The 27251-nt window shown below is 40.9% G+C and overlaps 1 long non-coding RNA gene across 1 annotated transcript in view; it reads right to left on the minus strand.

Annotated features, from left to right (window-relative positions):
• Positions 1-2092: 2092 nt before the first annotated feature.
• Positions 2093-27251, minus strand: part of LOC119714492 (uncharacterized) — a 28115-nt gene continuing 2956 nt past the window's right edge. Inside the window, exons 2-3 of the long non-coding RNA XR_005261746.2 lie at positions 5839-5941; positions 2093-5124 (exon numbers count right to left, since the gene is read on the minus strand). This is a non-coding gene — a long non-coding RNA (uncharacterized lncRNA). The remainder of the gene's footprint in view (positions 5125-5838; positions 5942-27251) is intronic.

The following is a 27251-nucleotide window of genomic DNA, read 5'->3' on the forward strand; positions in this document are numbered from 1 at the left end:
CAGGCGAGGATCTCAGTGAAGTAGTAATTTATTTGCGATTGCAATGGCGGGTGCCCCACAAGCAGGAGAGAGCGCATCTACTAGTTCCAAAACACAGTTTATATACCTTTTGATGGCAGGACCCTCCCCTGTTTCCCCACTGAGTGAGTAATCCAGGTTCACAATCTATTTGATGCTTCACAAACAACGCATGGCCTTCAGTTGCCGGCCTGCTAAATTTCAAATTTCTTTTGACATTTTTACTGCTTGAAGTGGTAATGTTTCTTCACTTATCTGACTTGACACCGTGATTTTCACCTAATTGTCCTAAGGAGTCTGGTTGTCTGCATTTTACTAGGTCGCCTGCTGAACTTTCTTATCACTGTAAGCATATCTCAGTACCACATTCCCTCCTTCTAAACAATGTAACTCTGCAAAAACAACATTTCTATTCCCACATATGGAACTTAAAGGATTCTTTATTACCTTTTTTGATTGTACGTATGTATAGGCATACTCGGGTTTAGTATATAAAGCAATGTTCTGTATATTTAGAATATTTGATGTTCGTGTGTGTGTGTTGGTTGAGCATAGACTCCCCGCACACCCAGTTCCGTTTTACTTGCCTTTTATTCCTTTTAGAAATATTTGTTTTATAAATATTACAAAATTCAGATTGAGACCTCATTTATAACAAAAATAATTAAATAAATAATTAAACAAATAAATAAAGGCACAAGAAAAGGAGAAAGAGTATGACGATGCCCTGACAAAATCATAGAATTGTAGAATATCCCAAGTTGGAAGGGATAAGTGATAAGGATCATCAAGTTCAACTTCTGACACCGCACAGTTCTGCCCAAAAGTTTAGACCATGTGACTAAGTGCACAGTCCAATCGCTTCTTAAATTCAGACAGGCTTCAGTCACTTTGGTGCAGTGACTACGTCCCTGGGGAGCCTGTTCCATTGTGCAGCCACCCTCTCAGTGAAGAACCTCTTCCTGATGTCCAGCCTAAACTTCCCCTGCCTCAGACCGACACCATTCCCGTGGGTCCTATCACTGGTGTTTACGGAGAATAGGTCAGCTGCCGCTTCACTCCCACGTGTGAGGAAGTTGTAGACTGCGATGAGGTCCCCTCTCAGCCTCCTCTTCTCCAGGCTGAACAGGCCCAGTGCCCTCAGCCGCTCCTCATACGTCTTCCCCTCTAAGAAAGGAACTGTCTTAAAGATAGGAAAAGATAGAAACTAATAAAATTTCTTCCACAGCCAAACTTCTTCTGTTTCAAACATCAAGGTTGTGCATGTGTTCAAATCAACAAACTGGGGAAAAAAAAAAAAAAATTCTCCATGGAGTTAAACAAGATCCAGACACACCATATTCCTTTCTATTCATACCCTCATGAATTGTTTTGGTCAGAAGAATGAGTTTTTATGATATCTCTGCAAAGGGTAGATATATGGGTTTCTGTCTATCATGTAGTTCTTTTACCTGCAGAGACCCTGACTGGGCTCTTTCCATCCCTGCAATGGCCCTGAAGGAAAGTCATTGTTACCATTTACATGGCAAAAATCTTATCCTGGGTATGCCTATCCAAGTCTGCCTGTTGCCAATGGCAAAGGTTTACCCCAAACTGGTTTGACAAAAGCAGCTTTCTGTCTATTAGAAACAAAGACATAATTTTGGAGAGGACTTCAATGATTACGCAGGTCAATTCCATACTTTCCTTTGTTGTCTTCTTAGTTTAATTGTTAAAAATCTTCATGACCTGCTAAGCACTGTTGTCTGTATCTTGTTTGCTCTGTTGTTCAGATTTTGCCTGATTTTCTCTGCTTTGATGGTTTACTACTGTTCATTTTTGAACCTTGCTGCTCTTTCAAACTTTATCAGTAAGACAAATGGCAGCATTACCTATTTACATCCCCCAGTGAGTTTTCTCAGACATGAACAGAAACAAAATCTTTTCATTTGGAGTCCAAATATAATTTTGCTATTTTATATATATCACTTTTCATTCTTCTGCCGTTAGATCTGATATTTTCTTCCCCCCCCCCCCCCCCCCCTCCCCTTTTTATGCAAAGTGAGAAATTGCTTACTTTTGTCACTGGGAAAAGAACTGTTTTTCTCTGTTAGCTTCTGACAACCAGCTGGTATTTGGATTTGCTGGTATGCAATGTATTGCTTTTGCTGTACTGAACTTGAATTAATTTGCTACACTGAATTTGTGCTAAAAACAAAGAAAAAAAAATAAAAGCAAAAGCATTTTCAAGCAAAATGTACAGAAGAGTTCAAATATTACAGGGGACACTGACAATATCTGAGAGTTACTCAGTAATCTTCCTGTAAGCTGTTAGCGTTTGCTCTCAGAAAGCAGATATCAACCTAGTACACTGAGAAATGAGAAAAACTTTCTATTCTTCTTACCTTCGATTTGAGTTGCTTGTTTTTTTCTTATTAATTTATTTATTTTTGTTTTGTTTGTTTGTTTGTTTGTTTGTTTGTTTTTCATTATATTTTCTGACAGAAGAAACATTTCTTGATTTACTCCTCAGAGGGAGAAAAAAAATGCCCTCTGTGATAAGTCAGAAATGAAAGCACTTTCTTTCAGTCTCTTTTCTTCCTATTTCCCACTATCTTCCTAAATGTAGAGTCATGGGGGATAGAAACTGAGGCCGAATAAATATTAGGAAAGCAACAGTGGAAAGAAATTAAGAGAAGAGGTTCATATCCTTGTTTATTTGACTTTCAGCCACACCTCAGAAGATGTCATACTTTTCACATCACACAACAAAACCACTACCAAGCCCCAAACCATTATTTTAAACACTAAAGAGACACCAAAGGTGACAAAACAGATGTGGTGTTTTATTTTGTCATTATAAAATGCTCAGATATGGGAGAGCTGCAGGTTAATAACAGTATGGCTTGTAGGGGAGATACCACAGACTGAGTGCAAACTCAGGACACTGTCTGGGATTTTCATGGTGCAGACTAATGTGTATGAGGTAGAGCCTTTACAGGAGCATTGCTTTATTTTACATTTAAACAGCTACTTCTTAATAACCCCCTGTGTAACATAGAATCAATGTCTTAATTTCCTTCAAACCTTTGGGCAAACACTCATGATGCTGCATCAGCCACAATCTCCTTCATGGGAGCAAGAATGAAAGATGCAGGGGATCGACAGGGACATGCTTTGTACCAAAGGAAGTATTTGCTATAGCTACACCTCTGCAATGAACAGGAACTGTGTTTCTATTTCGCTGCATATTTTCCTAGACAGTAATTCATAGTACATTCCTTCTCCCCATTCACCCCTTTATCCAGAGCATGATAGATTTATTGGGCTGGGTCTTCATGTGGTGTAAATTGGCATTGCTGCATTGATTCCTGTGGGGCTGTGTTGATTTATGCCAGCTGAGGATCTGGTCCATTTTCATGATATTCAAACATCAATCCTTGCATCCCATTTTCCCATCTGTAGGCTTTTTTCAGTTGTGCCTTTGAGAAGAAAACACAAATGAGTTAAGGGGCTGTCACCAGCCCAGGGAAGAATTTGTTTTTCTTTTCTTTGTGGCTACCATCTTTCCTGTTAATTTCCATGGCAGGTCCCTCACAAGTTTCTCCAAAACTTGTTACCATGCCCTCATGAGGATGTCAGCTCCTATTGCAGACTGAAACATTATGAGGGGAAGTTATTAGCTATTCTCTTTACATACTCTTTCTTTATATCTGAATTATTAGAAGGATGAATGCTGGTCATCAAAAGAAATAATGAGTTTTAGAAAGTGAAAATGAAAGTGGCAAAAACAAAAGAAATCTGATCTTTGCAGTGAGGTCCACAGAGAAGAGGAACAAAGAGGTAGAAGATAAAAAAAAAAAAAAAGAGAGAAAAGAAATGAGAACTCAAAAGCAAAAGAAAAGAAAGAAAAGGGAGAAAAGGAAGAAAAGAGAAGAAAAGGGAGGTTTGGACTGAGAAAGAGTAGACTAGTTCCTCAGCAGAATTGAAAGCAGTCGTGGTGCAGGCAGAAGGAAGAGAACTCATCTTCAGATCTTTAAAGACACTTTCCCTCCCTTTTAACTGACTACTATTAATATCGGTCATTAAATCTCAATACTGAGTGGTGTGAATTGTGTGCGTGTCATGGTTCCAGAGGCTGGGCATAGTAGTATGCCCTCAGAGGCAAAAGACCACAGAAGCAGAAAGTTCTTCCTATATCTGCATGGAGACCACGCAGCCTCCTTCCCCGCCCCCCCCCCCAGATAAAAAGCACAGATCAAAATCACCTAACCATGAACCATTGCTGTACACCAGGTATGTATTCACAGTGGCAGAACTGCTCTTGGTTGAGGAAGGAGCAAAAGAGCAAAGAGACCAAAGGAAGAACGGGGGGGGGGGGGGGAGGGGGAGAGGGGGACAGAAAAGGAAGGGGGGAAGGGGGGGAAGCGCGGGAGGCCTGCATGCAAAGTGTTCTTCTTGCCCCTGTCTTTCTTGGTTTATAATTGATGAAGAATTGTTGCAGCTTTTCTTAGGAAGAAAAAAAGAAATAATCTTTTTGATCACTCAGTTCTGATAAATCTTTTTCTTTTCTTTTTTTTTTTCCCCTTTCCTCCATTCTGATAAAAAAATAAAAAAAATAAAAAGCTGAAAGCAGTTAATAATTAAAGTGAAGATTTTGCCTATATTATCTCTCTGCTTTCAACAGTTTAAGCAATTGATTTCCCTAGCTTGAGCCCATGCAGACTCTGTTTAATATGTTGTATCTCCAGTTTACTTCATTGATGCCTGTCTGTCTGCTGTCGCAGAAAGCAGAGGTATTCAGATTAGCAGAGCTGTAATGCTGAGATCCTTATTCAAGCTCCTGCTTAGCCACATATCTTCTGTATAACCATGACCATGCTACTTATTCTATCTGTTCTGGGTTTCTATTTATCCAAAGCACCAGTGTGTTTTGCTACCTTCTAGGGAAATGGTATAAAAGAAGTCTAGGAGGGTAAACGTATACCACAACGATATTTGCAATAGAGCTGCTTTCTAAAACCAGCAAAGATTGTTTCACTTCTGAACGATATGTAATTTGGTACTTCTCCAACAGACTTTTTCTTTCTTCTCCTTTTCTTCAGTATTCAGGGGTGAAATCTCTACCTATATAACATACAAACAACAATTGAGTGAGGCCAAATGAAATAATGGAAGACTCTGTGAAAGTAAAAAATACAAAATTTAGAAGTGTATTATTTTTGCTTGAACTTGGACACATTTTTACTTGAACATTTCCCTACCTTAACTTTTTTTCACCCTTACCCACTTCGGATTAGCACTAGGGACTTTTCAAACAGAGGAGCACAAAATTTCTGGTTCTTAATTTTTTTGGTATGATAGAAATTCCTTCTGGAGGACTATGCATTTGTGATTATCTCTGCCTCTGTCTACACATTCTTTGACTGCCTCTACCTGGCAGTGAACAGTCTTCAACTCAAAATTTGTCATACTATTAAACTGTAAAATAAACTGTCCATTTTTAAACCTTGGAGGGTTGGGAAGGTTATTTGCCTTGGAGAGAGTAATACACTGTACCTTGTCTAAATATAAGAACCTTGAACCATGTTAAACTTATGGAAATATGCCTGGGTGGCCTCAGGAGTATACAGAGGCAACAGCACTGTCTCTTCCATGGTCATAGTTCTCCATTACAGCTTCATAGTCCTTCAGGGTAATTCAAAGGGGACATTAACGAATCTTGAGGAAGGGCTTTTTTTTTTTTTCCTTTAACTCCTCTTCATGATCTATGAGATATTTCTGCAACTGAAAATACTAATTGATGTAAATCTGTGGGATGCCCTCCTGGGAGTCACTTACCTTGTATCACCGACCATCTCCTGGGAGCGGTGGATCTCAGCTGCAGTCCTGTGAAGAAAAGCTAAGTGATCTTCTACCTCAGATGAACTGTGATCAAGACACTCTATAATACAAAGGGAAAGAATGTCAGGACACCTGATACAAGCTTCATAGAATAATGAAACGTGTAATTGCAAAATAACTAATGTAAATGATTAAAAAAAAAAAAAAAAAAACACTCTTAAGACTGTTTGATACTTCCTTTTGAAGATTTCAAATGAATAGAGATAAAAGCTTGTTGGGACAGTCTGCATTTCGGTGTGAGTGATTTATTTTTTTTTTTGGAAAAATGAATATTTTATTATGTTTTTCATCAAAAAAAATCTTCAAAATTGTTGTCTGCACTATGTTGTGGAAAAATCCATAAACTTGCAGTATTTCTAAAAGACCAGGAACTGCACAGGATCGATTTTTGGCAACAAAAAAATCAATATTTTGATTTAAAAATAAAAAGAAAAGAAAAAGAAAAGAAAAGAAAAGAAAAGAAAAGAAAAGAAAAGAAAAGAAAAGAAAAGAAAAGAAAAGAAAAGAAAAGAAAAGAAAAGAAAAGAAAAGAAAAGAAAAGAAAAGAAAAGAAAAGAAAAGAAAAGAAAAGAAAAGAAAAAAAGAAAAACTAGTGTTGTTTTAATAAATACTGACCTTGTAAGTAACATTTTCAGAATTTAAATATTTTAGGAAAATACATTTTTGACAGAAAGGGATTTTTCTTCATTAAATGCATCTTGATAGCCCTACAAAAATATGGTGAATGAAGCATATATATATATATATATATATATATATATTCTACCTCTAGTTACATTTACTTTTAATTGTAGCCAACATAATTGTATAATCACAGATCAGTTTGGCAACCTTCTTTCCATGAAAAGGCAATGACCACTAGCCAATTGGAATTCAGGCCTTTTGACCCTCTCTCATGCTCAACTTAAAAGACCTGTATGGAAAGCCTGTCATTGTATTTCAAAGCAATGTGTACTGCACAAGTAAGAATTACGTTATGGCTATATACTTCCTTCCTTTTGATAGTACTACTTTGATTTCATTTTAATTTTACTGGAGAACCCTCTCACTGGATGTCTTAATGAGATGTTAGGTCTTAAATTGCAAGCAATGTATAATTTTTTCCATTTTTTTTTAGAATCTGAGAACATCAAAAAAGGCCAGCACTGTATTCTGACTTCCTTTGAGATATATGGTAAGTTATTATGATGTGTCACTTAATCATACTCAAGGGCATTAATATTTTGTGACATGCCATGAATGATAAGGTGTTGTAACTCAGAAGTTACCTCCTGTCACAACTGTCAAGTAGGACATGAAATCAGATCCCAATGGTAAAATTTAGTTATCTACCTAACTAATTTAGGACAAGGACTTCAATATGCTGTTGCTGCACTATCCCAGGGAAATATGTTAACAGAGCAGAAGGTAAGGGAATCTTTTTCAGTTTCTTTACTCATCAGTTGTGTGTTTAGCCCTAAATTTGGGTGTGCTGTTCCATGTACCAAATTCTTTTTCCTTTGCCATTTAGAGGAAGAATCTATCTATCAGAGCAAAAAAAAGTGTCTGCTCTGATATACTCCTCTTGAAATCAATGGGATACAGATTTCACCAACACCAGCAATAAAAACGTGGTAAAGAAATACACACAAATGCAATAATATTAGATCTCCATAGATAACGGAGAAGAATCAAAGGTCTTTAAAACAGAACTGCCAAAAACATTTATAAAAAAATGGTTATTCTCAGCCCAATAATTCTGGAGCACACAATAAAATTATTAGGCATTAGGGTAAAAAATACACACACACACACACACACACACACACACACACACACACATATATATATATATATAAATTTTTTTTTTGCATGTATTATATGCCAATCTTGCGAACCTATTGCCACAGACTGTCCTAGAAACCAGAAGTATAAATTACATACATAATGACTGTATTTATTTCTAAAAAACAGATTTTTTAATAATGAGCTGTTGATAAATTTATTATGAATCCTACTAACAAGACCCAATTTCTACAGCATTTGAAGGCAGCTTCATACAATATCAACAGGTGACCTAACCACTGGTGCACACCCAAAAAAAAAAAGAAGCTCCTTTCCTTCTAAAATCATCCTACATTAAGAGACTACTAATGTTGCTATGATCTCAAAGTCATGAGTCTCTTTTGGATGCAAGTTTGTGACATTGGAAAATAGCATTAAGTATATGTTAGTTTGTATGGAACAAAAATTATGTGGAAAAGAAATGAACTCTTCAGACCTATCCAACATCCTTCCAAGACACATGATCCACTCCAGTAAGACAATGTATATAGTAAAAGTGTACAATCATTTCATGAAAAAATACTCATTGAAAAGACAAGTATTTTGAATCTGAACAATCCTAGATCTCAGAAATAAGCATGTCCTGTAGAACAACCTACAGCTGTAATCATGGAGAAGATCCTGAATCCTATATTCAATAGATATGTTCCAGAGTGAGGCAAAGGCTGGAATTAACATGCAAATTTATATCTTAGAGAGAACTGGATTCATTTTTTTTTCTGCCCAAACCAGTAAGAGGATCTCCTCAAATATCTTTGGGAGTCTAATCTGATCTTCTCTGTTCTTCCTCCATAAAGCAGGGATGCTGACAAATCCCAGTCTTGCTGAATGGATCTGCTAAAATTTGGCACTGTTCAGGAACTATAACACTGTATGCCAAATGAGTTGCCCTGATCGAAACCTCTGAACCACCCTGAGCTACTAATGCTTCACTACTACCTTTGTGGTTGAGGAAGGACAGACGTGATTTGATTAACCAGGTAGCTCTGGCCAGTTCAGCAAGATGTTTTTGGCTTGCTAATATGTAATTGCATAAAAACTCTAGTAAAATGGAGCTTCTTTAAAGACAAAATGTTATTCTAAACATTCTAATAGCTTTTACCCTTTCTATAGGTCAAACAGAAGTCCCAAGGCTGTATGTTTTCCCCAGGCTGTCAGGGCATTAGGATATGGTTCCACATTTTCTGTTTGACACCCATCTCTGTTCCAAATACATAAAGAACAATAGAAGGAGGTCAGGGGCCAATTATTCTAATTAGTCACCAAGGTCAGAATAAGCAGTAATGGGATGAAGCTGCAACAAAGGGGAAATTTAAGTTAATGATTAAGACAAACTTTATAACTATTAGGATAGCTAGAGCCATGGAACAAACTGCCAAGGGAGGTCACAGAACCACTTTCACTTAGAAGCTTTGAAGGGCGGACTTATAATCAGTCTAACAGTAATGGCTTAAAGAAAATGAATTCAGTCTTGCTGTGAATCAGAAGCACAAGATATGCCACCCACTAGGGTCCCTCTTCCAGCCCTAATGATTCAGTGCTGAATCTATGGACAAAAATAATTCTCTGTTCTTGTAGAAAAAAAAAAAAAAAAAAGGTTTGAGGAAAGGTAGCTGGTGTATACCTTGACTAATACTCTGATAATGTTCTCAGCATGTCTAATTGGGTGCCACTATACTTGAAGGTTTTAAAAAAATATTAATGGTGATTTTACCCAATACTTATCACTTTTATCCAAGCATCTCAAACCCCATTACAAGGTTTGTGAAGCTCTATTAACCTATCAAGCTTCACAACAGGAATATGTTGTGCTCAGGTGATTATTGTGACAAATTCAGCTGTGTCATGAGACTTGAGGATTTATTTCTAAATCATAATAAATAAATTGAAGTAGTGACAAATTCAGGATAGAGTTGAAGAAAATTGAGTATATCAGGCAAAATAGGTGCTATATTGAAGGCAGATGGACAATTAATTGGTCCTCTGGGCAATGTCCACAGAGCTATCAGAATTGAGCTTTGTGGATAATGCATGTGGTTGAATGTCTCACACTCACTTTTACAGTTGGTTAAATATTGGGCCAAACAAGGCATTTCTGGCAGTGTAATTTCTCTAGCACTATGGATAAAAGGAAACCTCTTTCCACAAAGCAAGCCCTGGGAGTTCCTTATATTAATTCCTACACGGAGTCCAAATTGTATGTTTGAAGTAAGAAAAGTAGCAAACCCATTTTAAGAACACACAGAGATGGAAAATCTACCACCTTCTTTGGTAAATAGTTCCTGTGGTTAATCATCTTGCTGTTTAAATCTATGCTTTATTTTCAGTTTGAATTTCTGTAGCTTTAACATCCAACCTTTGAACAACACCACAGCTTTGTCCACAATGTTCTTTACGTAGATACTTACAGACTAATCAAATCTCCCCGTGTGTTTTACCTCTGCCAAGCCAGATCAAATGAAATACTGAATTCATACAGGGAGACATAAGAATAATTTATGTCTGAACCCTGATGTGCAAAAGATTTTTACAAAGGGAATCTGGAAGAGCAGCAGCTATAGCCATGTTTAAAAAATGGGTCACTACCTCCTTGCATTATCCTTCTGTTTGTATAGTCAGCTTTAATACTTCTTTCTCCCCTGGATTTGTAATGGCACACTTGGTCCCAATTGTTCACTTACACCCAGCTTACCAAGCAATCCAGAGAGCTCTAACTAAGTCATCTATTTTGCTCATTATTTACTACTCTGCCCAAATTTATGTCATCTGAAAATACTCTCTGTAATGATTTTCTGTTTATTTTTTTCCCTAGGTCCTTGTTAAAACTATTTAATAATCATAGGTATGAACCAACACCTCTCTGGAATTCCACTGAAAGGAGTTTTTGAGGGCTGATTGCTCATTTTATGTGATATTTTGGGATCCAATACTCAGTATTTTTTCATCTGTGCAAAGTAAGCTATATTAATTATTAAAACTGGCACCATGAACTCCCTCTTCCCCCAACCCCCCTCTTTTTTTTTTTTTTTTTTCTCAGAGAACTGCTTTAACTTCTTGTTGCAAGAATGTTCTTATAATCAGACAACCCTTGTTCAGGACTTTGAAGTTTTTGTTTGCATCCCATTACACCAGGCTTCCAAAGATATAATGACTAAAGCACTAAAAATGAATTTAGTTTAATTCGCCTTTCCATCAGTCTTCAAATGCCTTTTATTTTCTTTAGTTTCCCAGAACAAATCAAGTTCAGGCAAGAATTATGAAAGTTCTCAAAGGACAGGGAGGCACTATCCACCAGGAATAACAGTTCTGGTAAACATCTAGGCTAGCCGATAGAAAGATAAAAAGGCCATCTTTAGGCAGAAGCTACTTTCTTCCCAGACTTAGTAAAAATTCTTATCTTATGGTCAGTTCAATTACACCGAAAACATGTTGCAGCTTCAGATCAGGAAAACAAACAAACAAACAAACAAACAAACAAAACAGATAGAAAGAAATCAAATTAAAAAGATAGGTACAGCAACCCTTTGAACAGGACAACTATGTCAAACTTTAGAGTTTGGACACCAATCAGTAATGTGACAACTGAATCCATTGTTGCAGACAAAATGCTGTAGTAAACGTTCAAGAGACAGGGAAGGGAGTGGAGAAGAGGAAGAGAGAGAGGGAGATATTAAATTTGATCATATTAGGATTGATTTAAAGATTGTTTGGGAGCTACTTTCATTTTCATTTTAATATTATTAGGAGATAGCAGCATGTAACAGGCTTTGACACTGAATGCTATGCTTTGCATCGGTTGCAGAAGTTGCCTGGGGAAGCACTGGGGAGTGGGAAGGAATTGATCAGATTCTTTCTTTTTCATATGGGAGGGAAAAAGTTCTGTGACATTTACAAAGTCATCTATCATCTGAACAATAGGCTGGAAGACAAGTTCCTACACTTCATGTTTTTTTTGTTTTTTTTTTTTTTAAACCTGTACACATACATATTTGTTTGCCAGAGGTTAAAGGGAAAACTGTGTACTTCCAGTGATGAAAAACAGCTCTTACTAATTTATACAGCCAGTGTTTGTCCCTCTCCCCATTCACTCATTCCTCAAGTGTATTATTCACTCTATATCAAACCCATTGTCTGTAGGTTTTCAAATGAAAGCATGGATGGTACCTGGACTGTCACTAACCTACCAGCATCAAATAAAACCTTGTCAATGTATGTTAAAGCATTTTGCAGATAGTTCCAATAATAGGATATGAGATTTATTACCTGTCTTGTTTTGGGGTTTTGTTTTTCTTTTTGATGAGGAATCTGAGACAGAGAGAGACATGGAGTGTATTAACTGGAGTCAAATAGTGAAATAACAGTGAATCAGTGAGTGCTATAACGCAATGCTATGCTCTTCACCAGAGATTATGAACATACCTGTAAAAGATATCTAACAGAACTAGGGCTTGACTGTATTCTTACAAGGAGGTTTCCATTTTATTTTATTTTATTATTTTATTTTATTTTATTTTATTTTATTTTATTTTATTTTATTTTATTTTATTTTATTTTATTTTATTTTATTTTATTTTATTATTTCTTTTCTTTTCTTTTCTTTTCTTTTCTTTTCTTTTCTTTTCTTTTCTTTTCTTTTCTTTTCTTTTCTTTTCTTTTCTTTTCTTTTCTTTTCTTTTCTTTTCTTTTCTTTTCTTTTCTTTTCTTTTCTTTTCTTTTCTTTTCTTTTTCAGTTGCTCATCTCTGTTCATCCATTTCATCCCAAATTCCAGGACAGACTATCAAGTGTCATTAAAGACCTAGTAGGGTTACTGAATAGGTTTCCTCCTCCACTGCTGTAGGAAGAAAGAGGCGTCTAAGGATGCTGGGTGTCTGTAATGGGTCAATCAGAGCAGAGGATTACAGGAGAGACAAAATTGTTGTGGGACCAGACCAGGTGCGAGGCTTGTCAATTAGCAAGACCCTGAGGTCCCCAATATTCTTTAATTTGCTATCCTTCTTGCCTTCTTAATGCAGAAGGGCATCAAACTGATTTTGCAGAGTCACCCAGACATTGTCTTAGACTTCTTCCTATATTTGAAGGCTACAGAAAGTAGAGGTGGATGAAGGAGAGGATCTGGGATGGAACACCCCTTTCTCTGACTTCTCTGTGTTCAAAGAGTGGAGAGGACTGACATACCCCACAGAAGTGTTGAAATGAGTGCAGCATAGGCAACTGAATGGCATTAATCCTTTCCTCAATTCCTTTCCTCAAATACAGCATCTAGGATATCAGGTACACACGCAGTCTTTCACCGGAGCTGGTCTGCAATGGCTTCTTGCTGCAAACGTGGAACAGCTTCTTTGGTGATAATACTATGTATGGCAAGCAGGATAAGAAATCAGTCAGTTTAAGGATCGATGGTACATTGCCAGTCACATCCCAGCCTGAGGGAACATGGATGTTTCTGTTAAAGTCAAACACCTTCCCAGAGGGAGACTACATGTCTCATTTTCTCATGGAAATCGTAAGTCTCATCAGTGCGGTAATTCAGCATGTCTCAAATATTTCAGATTAAAAAGGACAGCTATAATCCTTTTCTTTTTCTTCTTTCCCAGAGGAGGGAAATTACTTGATTTTCCAAGCTGTGTCTGTTTTTCCGTAGGTGCTTATGTGAAGAAATTATTGAGGTAAAGTTGAGCTTTGTACTTGGATTTGAAAGTGGTTTGTCTGAAAGAGCTGGCCAGCATAATTTGATGGAAGTCACTGGTCAGACAGAAATATGCATCCAGGGATCTTCCACATTATTATTGCAGTGATTACTGAATAGAAGGCTGATTTCTTATCTTCATTATTTCTGCTTAACCCAATGTCTGTGGATCATGGAGAACAGAACTCAGGACCTGAGCTATTGATTTCAGTTGCTGACAAGATTGATTTATTTGTTTATTCCCTGTGTGGATGACACAGTTACTAAGTTGAATAGTCATGTTTGAGTTTAGTCTTTCTTCCATGTCCCTTGGCTTAATCAAGAATAGTTTAGTATAGTATAATAATATTTGCCAGCTGATAAATAACATTACACCTCATATAGCCTGTAATTCAATAGGCCTTCATATGGCTAGGGCTTGCTTTGAAACCATCATCTGAAATGGACAGAATGGTTGGAGCCATACAACTCCAAACACTGTAACAAGATTCATGCCCTCGACTTGAATGAGATCTAAAGTCCAGCTAGGCCTGAAACAAGCTTCATCAATGCAGAAAATAGTTACAAAAAGTTTATGCTCTTATAACCCAAAGTCCTGTCTATCCATCAGACTTTATTCTTAGAAAAATCAATGCTTTTATGTTTATAGTTCAGATGACATGTATCCCATCAGATCCCCTTTTTCTACCCTGATTTTTTGCCTTTAAATAGAGCAATACTAGCTAAGACCATCTCGATTAAATTTCATTACAAATGTGTTACATACCTTATTTGAGATAGATCTAAGCAAATGCAATAATTTATTCTTCTAAAACTCTGAATGTAAAACCATCAGAAATAATTATCATTGTTCTAAATAGAGGAAAAGCTGTTCAAGCTAGGTTTTTAGAGCGTTGTGTCAAATCTGGTGCAGGTGAATAGGTCAAATCTGGTGCTGAAGAATAGGGCAAGAGTTAACCTAGCTAAAGAGTGGAGCCAGCCTTGTCAGTGAGCCTGGTTCCTAAAAGCAGCCACAAAAGCCTCAAGCCAGCTGTTCGGTCTGGCTTATCATGAACCACATGCCTTTGATCAGAAAATAGGGGCTGAGATGTGCTGAGGTTTATTAACTGCAGGTGTAACATCTAAGTGTGCTCTCCCCAGAGGAACTTCACAGCCTGTAGTGACACCAGTGGGATTGCAACAGAAATACACATGGCCCACCACCTTTCAAAGCCATCATGTAAATACCAAGTTTCATTTCCAGTAATGACACTGCAGGTAGATAGCTAAAATGGGTTACCCACATGGGAGGACCAGAAGATGTTTATGGCTTCACATCTCTGTTTCTTGTCTGTGTGCTTCATGCTCTTTTATCATGGCTATACACTTTCCATTTGCTGCTTCTCCCTGAAGTACAAATCTCTTCCCTCAATTTACTCCCTTGAACCTCGTTTTCTGCTATTTTAACTTCTACTCTTAGCACTATCTATGCTTCATCAATAAATCTCTCCTACTCATTTATCTCCCTGAGAATCTCAGTTCCTATTTCTATCATTTTTGCTCTCTACCAAGAAGTCCTTTTCCTGTTTGACATCCCAGCACACTTAATCACAATGTGGAATAGGGAGAAGCTTTCCTTCAGTGTGGTTGGCACAGCACAGAGAAAAAATTGTTGCCAACAATGGCAATGAATAAACCTTTCCAATGATCATTATAATGATGAAGTGATATATTTAACAGATCCCAGAGGCCTTAACCCACTTCAGAACATTATTAAGGCGGTGGTGAAATTGGAGGTGGCACTTGGGTTGTCAGTCTCAGGTTCTCTCCATTCTTGAGGGATTTTTTTTAGAAAAGTAAACAGCTAAACTACAAGTTTCTACAAAGTACCAGCTCTGTCTCCTTCCTTTATTAGACATCAGTTCCCATTTGGACCTACCGGGGACAAAAAAAAAAAAAAAAAAAAGACAGCTACACATTGAACAGCTCCTGAAGTAGACATGCTATTATGTTCAGTATAATGGTTAGGTTTCCTCCTCATTTTAAATTATAAAGGTGTTTTAAATTATAAAGGTGTAGCTCTGTTCCAGACTAATTCCATCTCACATACACTTTGAAACTCACTGTACATGACTTTGCAAGGAAAAGACGGCAAGAAATTAGGCTATATATTACACAAAACAATAAATGTGCACTTCTGTATAAAACACTGTTTTCTTTTTCATCATCATTCTGTGCTGAAAAGGCTTGGCCTAAACGTACTCCATTTAGGAAAAATAGTCTTTTCAGTCAAAAGCTCCAGGAGATTTTATATAGGTGATGTTCACTATGCTCTTGGTTAAAATGTGGCCAGAATTTCATTCACAGTATTCACAACTATTTGTTGTGCATGCACAAAAACTGCTTTGGTATTTTCAGTGAACACAAATGGTATTTATTAAAGATATTTCATTCATTGACTGGCTCATTTGTAAATAGTGTGACTTGGGCATGCCACACTGCTGTATTCTGGTATGCTGATAGACTAGCTATGATGTAGAGCATTAGACTTGTTTTCACTTACTGTGAAAAATCAGAAATCATTTTTTTACACAATTATGAAAATTACAAAAAGGACAAATGGAAGTTACAAGAAGGGTTCTCACCTGGATCTTTTCTGATAAAAGGCAGTTTGTATATATGAAACATTGATATTGCTGCAATATGCAGAATGATAGGTGTTTTAAAAATAGGACATTTATCTAACAGCAAATGTAAGTCGAGCTCTACGTAAGATTTCATACTTCTCTAGATCCAGTTTTGTCTCCTTTGTTTACCGCAGACTGAATTGTCCTGAAACTGTGTGCAATAATCAGAGACATCTAGTGGCTGCCTGATAAACTGCAGATAAGCATAAGTACACAGTTCTTTAATAATCGCTCGAGACACAAAAAATAAATAGCTTCATCTCTCTGGCTCTCTTCAAGGACTCCTTTCTCCCGGTTTTTACAAGTGGGATACTAGGACACTGTTCATCCCTTTGAAAGAAACCTTTCTCTACTCACCAAACATCAAGTGACGCTTCAGAGTTCCTTTCCTCTAATTCTCTAGAGAGACAGTTTAGGTTTCCTCTTCTGCCTCTTTGGTCTATGTTTTGCCTAGTATATTACTGTCTAACCACTCAAAATGCATTTCAGCAAACAAACAAAAATGAAAAGGCTACACAGAAACAACTGATGCGTATTTTCTCTGACCCTGAAAAGTTTCTCACCGTGGAGAATTATAGAGCTAAGGTTACACTCATAACAATATAAATTGCTTTTTATTTCTTTTCACATTTTCTTTTATTTTGTTTCCTTTTTTTATTTATTTTTTTCCCCTGTCATTTTGCTGCTGATGAGCAAATAAAAATACTGCTTTCTGTTTTTCCATGTGAGAGTGTGGCCAAGGGGGTCGGCAAGCCGACCGGTTGTTGATTAACATCTGACTCTTAACGATGAGGCCATCAGGAATGTAGAGAGTTTAGAAAGAACAAAGAAGGGCGATTCATGAGAGGCCTTGCCGTCTCGGGTTGCTTGTTCTCTAGCCATTAAGGCATGGAAGTTGCTGTGTGTTTGTGGTTGCCGGGCAAAGTTGTTGACCAATGAATGGAAGTGAGTGGATGAGGACTGCTGAAATGAGTGGAAAAGGACTGCTGTGGGGCAAATAGTGTAAGAAGGGAGCCTGTCCTCAATAATGGGATGAAGTTTTGCCCTTAATAGCATATAATAAGAGAGAGTTGAAGTTATGTCATCCATAAGGTAGTAGCAGTCACAGATCCTAAAAGAGCCCTTATGTCCGTGTGGTCTTTACACCACATTGCCACTTTTATTTATTTTTTTTTTAACCAAAAAAAAATTGTCCAAATTCACTGTGCAGGTTTTGTTTGGTTCTGAAATTTGGTTTTGAAAAAAAAAAGTAGTCTTGCCTAGCCTTGGCAGGTTAGTTGCTGATGCAAATCCATTGACTATATATAATTAACCCTAAACATTCTGCTTGTAAGTTGTAATTGGCATTTTCCTTCCAGGAAATGCATTTGTAGCTGTCTGCTCAGTTCTATAGGGACTGTGCTTATGTCTAAAAATAAGAAATTAATGTATCCATTTTGTTGTTTTTGAAAAAAAAAAAAAAAAAAAAAAAAAAACTCACGGAGTTGTTTAGATATGATCTTAAAGGGATTTTTTTTATTTGTTTTTCCTAAAGAATTCCTTTTGCAACACAGCTGAAATAAGGGAAAAAGCAGTGACCCCTTTAAGCATGAGGTACCCCTGCCTGCACAGAGGAAAAATAAGGCTGAAGCTCCAAAGTAGTGCCCCGAGGGAAGAGAAGTGCCTCACATGAAACAGCTGGCACAGGAACACCACAAGTTTCAGTCTAGACAAATCCCCACTTTCCCTCAAAGCAAACAAACTCCAAAATCACTCAGAACAAACACACTCCAGTCCAAAGCCAGTCAAGACAGCAAGCAAATACACTCCAGAAAACACCAGGCAATTAGAGTCCTGAACTCAGTTTAAACATAGGCACAGCAGATCAGCAAACACTCCCTTCCCCTTATGAAAAACAAACACAGGAGGCAGCCACACCTCTCTCCCCTGCAGTCCTGGCTCAGGAAGGAGGGCCACATGTCCATCCTGTGGTATTGCTCTCAAGTATCTGGCTTCCTGACCAGTAAAGGATACACTGATGTAACTCTGCTAATGAGAGTTCTTTGTGTGCTTTTTCTATCATTATAATTGGGATTTTATTTAATTGGGGCTAGGAAACAGCTTTCCAAAAAAAAAAGGACCTGGGGTGGTCCTGGTGGACAGGTTGACCAGGAGCCAAAAATGTGCCCTTGCAAACAAGAACAGCCTACTGTGCAGCATTTTGGCAGAGCATTGCCAGCAGGTCAAGAGGTGATACTTCTCTCTCAGCATTGGTGAGATACACCTGGAGTGCTGGGCTCCCCAGTACAAGACAGACAGGGGTACACTGGGGAATCTGGCGAAAGACCATCGTTATTGCCAAAGGACTGGAGAATGTGCATAGGGACATTGGTGGAGCTGAGGCTGAGCTCTCTGGGGAAAAGACATATTTTTTTGTTCTTTGACAACCTCATGAGTACTTAGAAAAATCTGTAGTCAGGTTGTTCTCAGAAGTGTCCAGTGAAGGGAGAAGAGATAACAACCATCAAGTGGAATTGCAATATAGGGGAAAAATGTAATGTGTGATGAAACATTGAAATAGAAAAACAAAACAAACAACCAAACAACCAAAAACAACATTGAAACTGTAGAGAGGTTGTGGGCTCTCCATTCGTGACAACATTTACAAATTGATTGAACAAATTGATTGGACAACCAAATGTAACTTTGATGTCCTCTGGAGAAATGGTGGACCAGGTGAATTACTTCTAGCTTTTAGCTGAAAGCAATGTCCTTTTAGTTAGGATAAACTTCTTATACAGACCTCTCAGATCTTAAACATCAATAATTTTACCTCCACAGCACATGGATTTTAGTCTGTAAAAGCTTAAAAAAGGAAAAAATAAATCTTAATGCATCTCTTACAAGTTGAACTGATCTTATTTTCCTAAATTAGGTTCTATAAATGAGTTGTGGCATAATATCCTGCTAGGAGACAGGAAATTTAGGTTTCCTTCCTTCTTTGGAGTGAAAAGGTCCAAATGTATATCTGTTTTCTGGAAGGAGAAACTCTGTCAGTTTCCTCCTCAGGGTAAATAAAAGTACTAATCTTTCTATTCAACTTTCCTTTCTCCATGCTCAATAACTGCTGAGCTAAACAGAGGTGGAAGGCAAGGGCTAGGAGAAAAACGGGAGGCTCAAAATAGGAAGTGCAAAGCTAACAATGCAAGTTTCCTCAGTCTGTCTAGCACTTAGCTATAATTCCTTCTTCTTGTTCCAAATGAAACTTTCTGAAGAGAAACTGAGCTGAAAAATGTGTTGTATACAGACAGCAGTAGCAATACAAAAGCTTCTCTGCTGGATGAAACAGGCTTCGCTTTGTAGTATGATACACAACCCTGCCATGTACCTACAAAGGAAGCTTCAAGGAGCCTTGCAAGAGCTAACAGAATCGTTTCTGCTGTCCTGCAAGAAGCTTAACATACTCACATAAGAGGGGAGGACAAGGCTCAGTTTTACTTGTTTGGGATTAAACACATTATGGGCCCAAACTTTTACTGAAGTTGTTGAAATCCCCTTTTCCTGCATAAGCACTGTAGGATCAGTCATTGAGACTGAAAAAAGCATTTTACAGGCTTCAAAAACTCTGTGATTTGACAAAGCCGGGATAAGTGAACATTCACAGAGATTTTCACAGAATCACAGAATCACAGAATTTCTAGGTTGGATGGGAAGAGACCTCAAGATCATCGAGTCCAATCTCTGACCTAACACTAACAGTCCCCACTAAACCATATCCCTAAGCTCTACATCTAAACATCTTTTAAAGACTTCCAGGGATGGTGACTCCACCACTTCCCTGGGCAGCCCGTTCCAATGTCGAACAACCCTTTCAGTAAAGAAATTCTTCCTAAGATCCAACCTAAAACTCCCCTGGCGCAACTTAAGCCCATTCCCCCTCGTCCTGTCACCAGGCACATGGGAGAACAGACCAACCCCCACCTCGCTACAACCTCCTTTAAGGTACCTGTAGAGAGCGATAAGATCACCCCTGAGCCTCCTTTTCTCCAGGCTGAACAAGCCCAGCTCCTTCAGCCGCTCCTCATAGGACTTGTTCTCCAGGCCCCTCACCAGCTTCGTCGCCCTTCTCTGGACTCACTCAAGCACCTCGATGTCCTTCTTGTAGCAAGGGGCCCAACTCAGTACTCGAGGTGCGGCCTCACCAGAGCCGAGTACAGGGGGACGATCACCTCCCTAGCCCTGCTGGTCACACTGCTACTTATGCAAGCCAGGATGCCATTGGCCTTCTTGGCCACCTGAGCACATTGCTGGCTCATATTCAGCTGACTATCAACCATAACTCCCAGGTCCTTCTCTGCCTGGCAGCTCTCCAACCACACATCTCCCAGCCTGTAGCTCTGCTTGGGGTTATTGCATTCCAGGTGCAGGACCCAGCACTTGGCCTTGTTAAACTTCATGCAGTTGACCTCAGCCCATCAGTGCAGCCTATCCAGATCCTCCTGCAGAGCCTTCCTACCCTCGAGCAGATCGACACACGCACCTAACTTGGTGTCATTTGCAAACTTCCTGAGGGTGCACTCAATGCCCTCATCCAGATCATCGATGAAGATACTAAAGAGGACCAGCCCCAGCACCGAGCCCTGGGGAACTCCACTAGTAACCGGCCTCCAGCTGGACTTGACTCCATTTACCTAGACTCTTTGGGCCCGGCTATCCAGCCAGTTTCTAATCCAACGAAGCGTGTGCCAGTCCAAGCCAAGAGCAGCCAGTTTCTTGAGGAGAATGCTGTGGGAGATGGTGTCAAATGCCTTGCTGAAGTCAAAGTAGACCACATCCACAGCCTTTCCCTTGTCCATCCAGCGCGTCCCTTTGTCATAGAAGGAGATCAGGTTCGTCAAGCAGGACCTGCCTTTCATAAACCCATGCTGACTGGGCCTGATCACCTGCTTGCCCTGCAAGTGCTGCGTGATGACTCTCAAGAGAATCTGCTCCATGAGCTTCCCTGGCACTGAGGTCAAACTGTCAGGCCAGTAGTTTCCCAGGTCTCCCCTCTGGCCCTTCTTGTAGATGGGCGTCACGTTTGTTAGCCGCCAGTGCACTGGGACTTCCCCTGATAGTGTTGCCTTCAGGGGGCAGTGGCGATCTGGTTCAGGAACGGCACGGCGACCAACCCCAGGCCGCTCGGTCCATCGGCTCACAGACACCAATGTGGTGGATGGCAAATGGCGTTTATTGTCGAGTCACATGGGCTTATATACCCGAGGCCCATAGCGTCACTTCTGCTTGCTTACATCACAGGCCACACACTACTGTCCATCAAGGGAGGGGCTCCACCTTTCCGAACATCGCGACATCTTCCGGCCGCCAGACCCTAACTACCCGCATTTCCCCCCTCCCTATGCACAACCAAATTAGCTAAAATATAACAATCTTAAGACGTAGACATCGTAACTTAACTAAAAAACATAAGGCACAATAACCAGGAGAAAACTAAGAGGTAACTGGTAACCCTGAGTAAATACACTCTTAAAGTAGTTGTTGGTGTTCTACCAACATAATGTTAACTTTCTCTAACCAACTTTTAACAAACAACACAAGCATATTTAGTATACAAGGTCCAAAGATAAGATCACACAAAGGCATTGCAGCCCCCCACCCATGGAGGCCGCTTCGCTGTTGTCTGGATTCTGCCAGTGTGGAACTCTCAGGCTTAGACAGGACGCTTGCTGACTTATTGTCTTCTCTTGTCACCGGGGTATACAGATTACGGGGGTGCCCGATGATCCGTTCCTCTGAACAGAAACTCAGTTTTCATTAGTTTTGTTCTGAAGTTAGGGCGTCAGCTGTTTGGAGCTTCTCTGGCCGCACGAGTTGCCATACCTTTGTGGGCCCTCAGGCCCTGGACTTGCGCCTGTGGGGTGATCACTGTTGGGTCCGTACCCATTAGCCACTGCAGGCTAGAGCCATAAAGCGGGTGATCCACCCCAGTTACTTGGGCCAGTTGTCTCATACAGTTGTCCCCCCATTCTCGTTTGAAAATGATCATCCCACCCCTGTCAAAGATCAGTCTACAAGTTTGTTTTATATCAAACGGGAGCATGTCGTCTCCCCTGAAAACACCATCTATGAGGGTGGAGACCATTGCAGAATGAAGCCCTTTATCCACAATGGCTTTAACAATCGCTTGTACATCCTTAGGGTTTGTTGGTGAGTGAACCCTCTGCCCCCCGTCTGTCACCCAGACCGGGAACGCTAACATGGCCGATAAAGCCCAGACGGCACACGCAATCTTAATTTTCCTCCAATCCATGAGAGGAATTTCTCCGCCTCGCGGTGCAGCTTTATTTCGGATGGGGATATTTTTGCTATCTGTCCCCATTTCCTCCTCCGAATTTGAATCGGTATCTGATCTGGAGTCAGAGCTTGACTGACTGCTCACCTCCGAGTTCCGGTACCCTCCCATCGAGTTCCAGCCCCGCCCCCCACCCCTGCGGGCGGGCCGCTCTCTGCCTCGTGGCTCGCCCCGCCGCCTTCTCAGCGAGGCGTTTGCGCCACAGGAGCGTGTTTTCGGATGGCCATTCCGATCGGCTCTCTGCCCCTCTCTCACGCTTCTACCTCCTCCCCGGTCGTCCCCGCAACCGTTCTCTTTCTCGCATTTCCACTTGTTAGTAAAACCTAGCACTTCATCCCCGTTCCCGCCGGAGGCTTCTTCACCTGATTCTTCGTCTTCTAGTTCAGCACCATACTGGGGCACACATGGCCGTGGTCTCTCCCAGATTTCCCCAGGCTCTGGTTCCCCACCGGCACCCCTGGCTTCCTCAGCCGAGCCACCCCATAGCTTCCACAACTTTGATACGACCTTCACAAGGGTTTCCATCTTGTTGGTCCGGGAGCTTCCTCCCCACCGGGCTGGTCCCGCCGCTCCGGCCGCCGTTCACCCGAATCAGGAGTTTTCCCAGGTTTCGGCACCACTTGTTGCCTTCAGGGGGCAGTGGCGACCTGGTTCAGGAACGGCACGGCGACCAACCCCAGGCCGCTCGGTCCATCGGCTCACAGACACCAATGTGGTGGATGGCAAATGGCGTTTATTGTCGAGTCACATGGGCTTATATACCCGAGGCCCGTAGCGTCACTTCCGCTTGCTTACATCACAGGCCACACGCTACTGTCCATCAAGGGAGGGGCTCCACCTTTCCGTACAGCGCCACATCTTCCAGCCACCAGACCCTAACTACCCACATGATAGCCAGGACTGTTGATAAATGATGGTAAGCGGCTTGGCCAGCTCCTCTGCCAGTTCTCTCAGTACCCTTGGGTGGATCCCATCGGGCCCCATCGACTTGTGCACATCCAAGTGCCGTAGCAGGTCACCAACCAGTTCTTCGTGGACAGTGAGAGCCACATCCTGCTCCCCATCCCCTTCCACCAGCTCAGGGTACTGGGTATCCAGAGAACAACCAGTATTGCTGCTAAAGACTGAGGCGAAGAACGCATTAAGCACCTCTGCCTTTTCCTCATCTCTTGTAACTAAGTTTCCCCCCGCATCCAGTAAAGGATGGAGATTCTCCTTAGTCCTTCTTTTTGTGTTGATGTATTTATAAAAACATTTTTTGTTATCTTTAACGGCAGTAGCCAGATTGAGCTCCAGATGAGCTTTGGCCTTTCTAATTTTCTCCCTGCACAGCCTCACAACATCCTTATAGTCCTCCCTAGTGGTCTGCCTTCTTTTCCAAAGATTATAAACCCTCTTTTTTCTCTTAAGCTCAAGCCACAATTCTCTCTTGAGCCAGGCTGGTCTTCTTCACCACCTGCTTGTCTTTGGGCACATGGGGACAGACCGTTCCTGCGCCATTAAGATTTCCCTCTTGAAGAGCGGCCAGCCTTCCTGGACTCCTCTGCCCTTCAGAGCCACCTCCCAAGGGACTCTACCAACCAGTGTGCTCAGCAGCACAAAGTCAGCTGTCGGGAAGACCAATACAGCGGTTTTACTGGTCCCCTTCCTGGCCTTGCCAAGAATAGAGAACTCCACCATTTTGTGGTCACTCTACCCAAGACAGCTCCCGACAATCACATCCTCCATCAGTCCTTCTCTGCTTGTGCAGAGAAGGTCTAGCGGGGCGCCACCCCTGGTAGGTTCACTAATCAGCTGCGTCAGGAAGCTATCTTCCACGCTCTCCAGAAACCTCCTATACTGCTTTCTCTGGGCTGTGTTGTACTTCCAGGATATGTCAGGGAAGTTGAGGTCCCCCACGAGGTAAAGCGCTGATGATTTCACAACTTCTGTCAGCTTCCTGTAGAACTCCTCATCCATCTGCTCATCCTGGTTTGGTGGTCTATAACAGACCCCAACCAGGATGCTAGCCTTGTTGTCCCTTCCGATCCTAACCCAAAGGGACTCGACCTTGTCATTCCCAGCCTCGAGTTCTACAACATCGAAAGACTCTCTAATATAGAGAGACACACCACCACCCCTTCTGTGCTGCCTGTCCCTTCTGAAGAGCTTATAGCCAGTCATTGCAGCACTCCAGTCATGAGAGTGGTCCCACCACATCTCCGTGATGGCAACCAAGTCGTAGCCTGCCTGCTGCACGATGGCTTCCAGCTCCTCCTGTTTGTTACCCATGCTGCGTGCATTGGTGTAGATGCACTTCAGCTGGGCCATTGCCTTATCCCCCGACCTTGCTATTGTTCCCCCTGGCACAGCTCCAACAATCCTTGCTTCAGCCCCATCCCCCTTCTTACCTAGTTTAAAGCCCTCTCAATGAGCCCTGCCAGCTCCTGGCCCAGGATCCGTTTTCCCCTAAAAGATAGGGACCCGTCTGCGGCCATCAGGCCGGGTGCCGAGTAAAGCACCCCATGGTCGAAAAACCCAAGATTTCTGCATTGGCACCAGCCCCTGAGCCACGTGTTTCACAGGTGGGCTTTCTGTGTCCTCTCTGTACCCCTCCCTGCCACTGTAGGGATGGATGAAAACACCACCTGCACTCCTGCTCCATCTACTAACCGTCCCAGCCCCCTAAAGTCTTGTTTGATAGCCTTCAGGCTTCTCTCTTCAATGTTGTCACTACCTGCCTGGACTATAATAAGAGGATAATAGTCAGAGGGGCGTACCAGGTTGGGAAGCTTCCTGGCAACGTCCCTGACCCTGGCCCCAGGGAGGCAGCAGACTTCCGTACGGGTAGGGTCAGGCCGACAAATAAGGCCTTCTGTTCCCCTAAGAGAGTCTCCCACAACAATAATCCTTCTGTCTTTCTTGGTGGAGTCAGTCCTGAGGTGTGGAGTATTTTATACCATGTTTAGGCCATACTTATGCCATCTATGGCTATTTGTACAACTAAACCTTCACGTAAGCACATAACAGGAGTTTGCATTTGCAGGACTACTTCTAGAGATACGTCTTCATCATACTTTGAAAACCATGTTATGAGCCAGAGGGCACAAGTTATCTCTAAAGTAGGAGGCAAGAAACCATCTCAGCTATTATGTTCCCAAATAGGCCTTAAAAACTGGGGCTCAGAGGTGTGTATGCCTTGGCGGGGGGTTGGACGCAATGATCTTTTGAGGTCCCTTCTAATCCCTTCAATTCTGTGATTCTTTTTCCTTAACCATTGCAAAATACTTTCAGCAGGAAAAAATACTTTCATCAGGAAAAAAAAAAAAAAATAATCACATGCCAAATTTCATACAGAAACTGAAGGCACTGCCTGGATGAGATCTTACTTTGCATGTCCTCATTGGTATGGCTCTTCTGATGGCCACAGATAGCAAATAACAGAGATGTATGATGTGGTCATGAAAATAGCCTGGTTTCCCAAGGTGAATCGATACCCATGATGAATTTACTGGATCTTACTGGATCTTTCTTTTGTTTTATCTTTTAAACAGATAAAGTATTATTATAGTTATTATTATTATTATTATTATTATTATTATTATTATTATTATTATTATTATTATTATTATTATTATTACAACAGAAATACCAAAGAAACCATTTGAAAGATATTCTGATGTGGTTTATACAGGAGTAAGCCTTTCACATATGTACAGGCAGGCAGCAATGGAGGGAAAAAAATAGAAGCAGTGAGCTGCACTTATAGTGCATGTTATTTCCTTAAACAAACTCAGATGGCACATGTGTGCTAGTTACTGTCAGGTACCAGTCTGTAGCAGTGTCATTCTATCTGCCATTTAAAACACTTAGAGTGGAAGGTGCTGGAGAGAAAGAGGCACTAACTTAACAGTCCTTGCCTCAAAGAACAGACTATAGGACCTCTAGGGCACCTCAGCTGTTCCGTAGGATGAAATAAAAGTATAAGGCACCTCAAAGAGCGTTTTCACAAAGAAAATTCAAGGGATGAGAAAGGAGAAGAAAAAAAAAAAAAAAAAGAATACTGGGGTTTGTCAGAAAATCTTGGCCATATGTCGAGCTCAGACTCCTGATCAAGACTGCAGGTAGCTGCCTTCAATTGTTTGGTGTCTGGTACCCAGGACTCCTCGTCAGGGGCAGTCTCATACATCTCTACTTTGAATTAAATGCATATGGCTCACTTCTTTTAAAGGAGGCAAGGGGTGTTTTACCACACACCTCTCTTCTGATCTCTCAGTGTCTATGACATTCTCCAGAAACCTAAAATCTCAATTCTGATGCTCTGCACCTTGCTGCAGCAGCCACCCCTTGGGCTATGGACTGCAAGGTGAGCATGCATGCACATGGGGAGTGCAGGACACTTCTAAGCTGAAAGTTCTGGTGCCTAAGGCAATACATGTATTTTGCCATTTAGATGGAAAACTAAAGCAATTCTGAGAGCAGACAATAGAGTCAGAAGCCACCACAGGGATTTATCAAGGACAAACACCCCGAGTGGGGAGTGAAGTCACTACAGCTGTGTCCTCTTCAGAGATGGGATGTGGGAGAGGGGTCAGATATTTCCATTAGCACCTGCAGGGGATGAAATATCTTCCTGCTTCATATCCTGACTGTGTGACACTGTGGCAGAGGAAAGCAAAATTCTGGGTGAACCTTCTGGTCAGAGAGGGAGGTACTGTGATTTTAGGCATTTGAGGAAAGGGTTCCACCAGTGAATAACAGCACAAAGGCTTCTCCTTCTCATCTGAACATGCAGTTCTAGTTTGGTGAAGTTAACTGAACTTAATAGATGAGCAGAACCTGATGGTCCAGAGGCTGAAGTAA

Source organism: Anas platyrhynchos, chromosome Z (assembly GCF_047663525.1).
Source record: "Anas platyrhynchos isolate ZD024472 breed Pekin duck chromosome Z, IASCAAS_PekinDuck_T2T, whole genome shotgun sequence".
In the NCBI taxonomy this organism is placed as follows: domain Eukaryota; kingdom Metazoa; phylum Chordata; class Aves; order Anseriformes; family Anatidae; genus Anas; species Anas platyrhynchos.